We start from the raw sequence: 6,403 nt of genomic DNA, 5'->3' as shown, positions 1-6,403 counted from the left end.
CCGTTTCACTAAAAGCCCAAATCCTTAGAATTCCTTGCGAGGCTGTAGCAGGTTGGATTTCAGGAAAAGGCACAAAAGGGCTCCTCGGACCCCAGCCAGAACGGCCTTTTATCACACAGTCCAGAACGCTGAGATGGAACTCTTTGGGGCCATCAGTGCCATTTTCTGAAAGGAAAACCTGAGATGGTGTTAGACATCAAGCAGCCTTGGATCAGTGCAGTCAGAAGGGAGGTGGGGAGGGCTGGGCAGGGGGAGGACCCAGGCCACAAGGCGGGTCCAGGAGAGCCCCGTAGCCAGAATGGCCCATCGGAGTTAGCCCACACTGGGGGGGAAATGACCAGGCTCCTACACCCGCCGTTGTCAGTTACTGGATGCAGACAGCAAGGAAGGGCAAGGTGGCCTCTGGGGCTGGCCCATCCCTGGGGTTGACAGCTGAAGGCCAGAGGCCAGTGACGCCACAAGGCCTTCCCCCAAGGAGAGTCCTAACAAAGCCCCACCAAACCTGGCCCCTGTCACCTCTCTGGCCTCACCTCTCCTCCCCTGCCTCTCACCACCCTGACCCCCTCCTTCCTCAAACCCACCCTCGCCTTCCCACCTCAGGGCCTCTGCTCTTGATGACCTGCCCGCCCAGAGTGCTTTTCCTCCAGTCAGGTCCATGCCTTGTCCCCTCAATCTCTGCAAAGGTCACCTTATTAAAGCGTCCTTCCTTGAGGTCCCCCTTAATAAAAGAGCAGCTCCCCGCTTCGCCCTGCCCTTCTTCGCTGCCGCTCTCTGACTCACTGCGTTATTGTTATGTAGTGGCTAAGTCATATCCAGCTCTTTGTGGGCCCTGTGGATTGTCGCCCCCCAGGCTCCTCTGGCCATGGGATTTCCTAGGCGAGAAGACTGGAGTGGCTTGACATGCCCGCCTCCAGGGGTTCTTCCCAACCCAGGGATCGAACCCTTGTGTCCTGAGTCTCCTGCTTGGCAGGTGGATTCTTTCCCACTGAGCCACCTGGATAAGCCTCATTTATTTGTTATTGTCCGTCTCCTTCCTCTCCAACCGAGGCCCATGGGACTCGTCTGGTGCAGTGCACACAAGCAGCGCCAAGCTGAGAACCCAGTGTATCGAAGGAACTCAGTAAATACCTGGGGGCTAAATCAATAAGCCTCCAGTCCTTCACCTGTGGCAGAAGAGATCCTGGCTTTGAACTGTTTAGAGCAGCCCCCCTGTACTGGCCCTCCACAGGACACCAGGCTTCAGCATCATAGCGCACCCAGGATGTGGGTGCCATAACTGTTTAATTCCCCTTTGCCCCACTGTACAGAGGAGGCAGCCATGAGCCAGAAGCCACACGCCCCAGGTCACAGACCAGGGGACAGCTGAGCCCTTGCAGGAAGCAAGGACTGTCTGACACTGTGTGGGTGGTGGGGGCAGAGGGTGGGGGTGTTCTGGGCGCAGCTGCTCCTCAGCTCAGGGGTCCTACCGCCCCCTGGCTATTTCTCTTATTTCGTGCTCAAGTCTGCCATTGCTCTCTGAGTACAATGGTGTTTATGAACTTCCCAGTGAGCTCATTACGGAGCAGCCACCTTATCACTGACCACCTACATTCGGAGCTGGGCAAGATCACACTCAGCTTATAAATGGCCCCAGTCTCCACCCCAGGGGTAGCCATAGACTTGGGGGCCACCCGCTTCACTCGGAAGTTCAAGTCCGAGGGCAAAGAGCTGGCCCCTCCTCTGTCCCCAGCCCTCGCCACCACTTTGAGACCAGGAGTCAAGCAGGAATCCATCTGAGTCTCCCAGTCTCTCTGTCCCGTCTGCCATCCCTACGCCAGACACACATTCATCTTGACACTGTCACAAGTTCACTGCCACGTGGCTGTCATCCTCATCGCGGCCCAAGAGAGCTATTGTTGGAACTTCCCGTGACAACATTGCAAACCTCAAGCAGGCGTGAGCTTTGCCGTGGATTCACTCTGTGCTCCTGGGCCAGATGGCTAATCTCTGCGAGCCTCAGCTTTCCCATCTCTGTAATGGACGTAATCATGCCCCCATGAATGCTTGTGTGCAATTTACATGTAATAACAAATGCTTATAGTCAAAAGCCCAACCGTTCAGTCCTGACTTCTCCGCTATGCAGTCAGCTGAGTGTTTAGGGATCACGACATTTTAGGGCCCCATGAAAAGGTTTTAATTTCTTTTAAAACCAAAAGCCAAGTTGTAACATAATCCAGTGGGAGATAATATTCCTTCTTGTACCAAAGCAGTCATAAAATACAATTTTAATTATTTTTTTAATGGAGGAAGAGGCCCATAAAGAAATGCGCAGAGCCCAGGAACTCTGCGATACAGTCCAAGAACACCACAGTGCAGCTCTGCCGCCATGTTTGTTCGGGGGGTTGGAGGCACAGACCGGGACCCAGAGAAGGCTGTTGATTAGTTTGACCTGTACTTGACCAGTATGACTTGAACTTTGGCAACTTGATGAGCCACAAGGCTTGACAAGCAATCGGCTCACAGTCTAGCTCACAGTCTAACAAAACCCATTCCTTATTCTTGCCACAAATATTGGTGGAGTTCCTATTCTAAGGGCTTCCCAGGTGGCCCAGTGGTAAAGAATCCACCTGCCAATGCAGGAGACTCGGGTTCAATCCCTGGGTTGGGAAGATTCCCTGGAGAAGGGCATAGCAACCCACTCCAGTATTCTTGCCTGGAGAACCCCATGGACAGAGGAGTCCTCTGAGCTGCAGTCCATGGGATCGAAAAGAGTTGGATATGACTGAACAACTTAGCACGCACATACTCTGAGCTAGGCTCAGTCTGGGTTCAAGTATTGGTGTGAGTACTGTCTGGCTGTGTGAACTTGGGAAAGTGACTTTACATCCGTGTGCCACTGATAAAATGGGAGTGATGGGTGTCAGAATTCAGACAATCCAGTGAAAGCGTTTAGAAGATAGCCCAGTGTATAATAATCACTCCAAAATGATAGCCCAAGGTAACCATCGCAGACATGGTCCCCACCCCCAAGGGAGCCTGCAAAACCCAGTCCATGAACAAGTATGTTAATAAAGGGTTTGGCCTTGGTAGTCATCAGTGCTACGAAGGAAATAAGAGAGTGGTGTTAGAGCAACCCCCCCTTGATGGCCTTCGGTCAGAGGCCACATCCAGCCCAGGGAGGCCAGGTGGACAAACACCCAACCCTCCTCTCCTCCCGCCCCTGATCTCCTGCTGGATTCCTCATTGGCTGAACCCAGCCAGGGCCAAGTGTGGGAATCTGTGGATGTGTCCAATCAGGTCAGCTTCCCAGGCTCAGGGCAGGATGGTAAAGGATGGAGCTCAGTCTGGAGGGTCAAGCAGGATACCTCCCACATAGAGCCCTGCCCCTCTGCAAGGCTGAAATCATTCATTAGCTCCTCTTTGCCCACAAGTTCCCAAGGATGCCCCCACGGCCCCTCGGTCCCTACACCTGCTCCCACTCCCATCTCACCCTCAAGTTTGGGAAACTTCTTATGGTTCCCCCAAAGCATAAGGCCATTTTACATCTCTAGAGCTTCACCCCAGCTGTTGCCACCCCCTGGAATGCCCTCCCCACACCCACACCTGGGCAAACCCCAACAGGACAGTGGGACAGTGCAGAGCCTGGAAACCTGGCTTCCAGTTCTGCTTCTGCCGCTTCTTAGCTGCATGATCTGGGGGAAGCCAGTTCATCCGGTGGAACCTCAGTGTCTCACCTGTAACATGCGAAGGATGCTAGTCCACATTGTGAAGTTACTATGAGAACCAAACAAAATAATGCTTATAAAGGGCTGGGCAGGTCACTCAGTAAGTCATATTAGAGGCAATTTTTAAATTTTATTTATTTGGCCGTGTCTGATCTAAGTTGTGACACACTGGACCCTTTTAGTTGAGGCATGTGACCTCTTAGTTGTGGCATGTGGGATTTGGTTCCCTGACTAGGAATCGAACCCAGGCCCCCTGCATTGGGAGCACAGAGTCTTAGCCACTGGACCACCAGGGAAGTCCCCAGGGGCAATTTTTAAGAAGTACATCGCTTACGAAGCCGTTCCTGACCAACTGTCCCTCAAGTATCAGGACCCCACTGTTCTGTGAGCATCAGTGGACCTTTCATGGACAGCTCTTGGGACCCCTAGAATGCTTTCTTCTGCATCTCCATCCATGCCCTGTGAGTTCCAAGAGAGAAGGACCTGAGAGTATTCTATCTGTGTCCTCAGCATCCAATTCACGGCAGACACTCTGTGAATACGGAATGAATGAATGAATGAATGAACAAGTGTGCAAACCAGGGGACCAATCTGCCTGCCCCTCCACCTGAATAAAGCTTGAACTACTTCAGTGCCCGCCTGGACTACTAAACAGGGCATGGGGTGACCTCTTGAGGAAGCCCAGGCCCAAGGTCATGGCAGGGGGAGGGGTACTAAGGGCAGTACCAGGGCTGGGAGGAGGTGGCAGGCCCCAGCTCATTGGAAATGCAGAGAGACTCCCAGCGCGGCTGCCTTCTCTGGCAGGGAGCGCGCGGGAAAAGACAAGAAAAATGAAGCCGCCACAATCTCATTTTCTGAGGCCTGCAAGTCAGCCAGGAAATAGCTATTATTCCATCGCACTGTCGGTATTAAGTTATTTCCTTCACTAAATACGGGAATGTTCATGAATATCTATTGAGTCCCAGGTACAGACACCTCCTGGCTCTGTGGCTCAGTCACTCTGCCTTTACATTCCTCCAACAACACCCCTCAATCTTGCTCTGAAGTGAAAGACAATAGTATTTTAAATTGGTTAATAAATCTCGGAATTGATGCTCCTCGAAGGCCCGGGAACTTCGTCTCTATTACTTGAATAAAAGGGATCACATTTTAACCACTGCAGGGCTAGGAATTCAGGAGAGGGACCTGAACCAGCCTCTCCTTCGTGCTGGGGAGGGGAGGGTCAGAGGCTTCAGGACCCCGGGTCCGACGGAACCCTTTGGACAGCCAGGAAATTCTCATTTTTCTGGTCGATTCAGGCCAGCGGGACATCTTGGACCACTTTGGTTTTGATGGCTTTGTGTTCGGCCAGTTCCCCTGGATCCAAATAAAAGAGACTTGGAAGCAGAGCTCCAGGGAGAAGATGGGTATCTGACATCCTTTAAAAAGGATGGGGACTTCCCTGGCTGTCCAGAGGTTAAGACTCTGAGCTTCCAATACAGGGGCTGTGGGTTCAATCCCTGGTCAGGGAACTAAGATCTAGCATGCTGCATGGTGAAGCCAAATTTAAAAAAAAATAATTAAAAATAAAACCATCTGGATGCAGATAAGGAAGGAGGGGGAGGGAAGCATAAATAATACTGTTTGAAACACCATTCCAGGTGTTGATTCTTTTATCACCTTCCTCATGGGCACAGGTGAACTTGAGCATCCTTGTTGGGGTGGAGAAAGCTTTGAAAAGCCCAGATGCGGGAGAATGAGAAGTAGGACTAAAATGCCTCCTGTTTGTTCAGTTTCTTGCCATCTGCTTCATATGTTTTCCCAACCCATCCTCGCAGCCACCCTAGGAAATGCAAAGTCCAGACATTGTAAACAGGCCAGAACACCCACGGGTCAGAATCATCTCTATGTACCCAGCACCCAGTACACGGCCTGGCCCCAGAGTCATTGCTGTTGTGTACTAGCTCAGTCAGGTCTAATTCTTTGTGACCCCATGGCTTGTAGCCCACCAGGCTCCTCTGTCTGTGGAATTTTCCAAGCAAGAATACTGGAGTGGATTGTCATTTCCTTCTCCAGGGGATCTTTCCAATCCAGGGATCAAACCCGTGTCTTCTTCACTGGCAGCCAGGTTCTTTACCCCTGAGCCCCCAGCCCCAGTGTATCAGCTTCAAAAATAATGGGGAAATGGGCTACTGTACAACATCCCCAATTTACAGATGTGCCAAATGAGGCTTGGGGCAGGCAAAGGCTTGCTCAGCAACTCATTGTGATCTGGACCATCAATGACTCAGCTAAGAGAGTCTATGCACCCACTATGGCCAGGCCCTGAGCTGGGTACTACAGATAAAAGTGTGAACAAAAAAAGGTGCTTGATGGGGCTTGTCATCTCGGAGTGAGGTGGGGGGCGGGGGGCAGTGGGGCAGAGAGCACTTGGGTGACTAAAGAGAGAACCAGGACAACTTCAGGTGTACAGTAAGTCCAGTACGTACGACAAGTTCCATTCCGAGTGAGCTAGTAAGCCCAATTGGTTCATACGTCCAGCAAAGTTAGCCTAGATACCCAACTAACACAATCGGCTATTAGTAATGTACTGTAATAGGTTTCTACTACTTTTCACCCAATTAATACACCAGTGAAAGTGAAAGTCGTTCAGTCGTGTCCAACTCTTTGCGACCCCATGGATATACAGTCCAAGGATTTCTCCAGGCCAGAATACTGGA

The 6,403-nt window shown here is 51.6% G+C and overlaps 1 non-coding gene across 1 annotated transcript; it reads right to left on the bottom strand.

Annotated features, from left to right (window-relative positions):
* Positions 1-3,927: 3,927 nt before the first annotated feature.
* TRNAG-CCC (transfer RNA glycine (anticodon CCC)) lies at positions 3,928-4,000 on the bottom strand. The gene has a single exon. It is a non-coding gene; the product is annotated as a tRNA-Gly (tRNA).
* Between the last annotated feature and the right edge of the window lie 2,403 nt (positions 4,001-6,403).

The sequence above is a fragment of the Budorcas taxicolor genome, chromosome 17, assembly GCF_023091745.1.
Source record: "Budorcas taxicolor isolate Tak-1 chromosome 17, Takin1.1, whole genome shotgun sequence".
In the NCBI taxonomy this organism is placed as follows: domain Eukaryota; kingdom Metazoa; phylum Chordata; class Mammalia; order Artiodactyla; family Bovidae; genus Budorcas; species Budorcas taxicolor.
The sequence above is the reverse complement of the archived record's forward strand: the minus strand, read 5'-3'. Positions and strand labels throughout refer to the sequence as shown.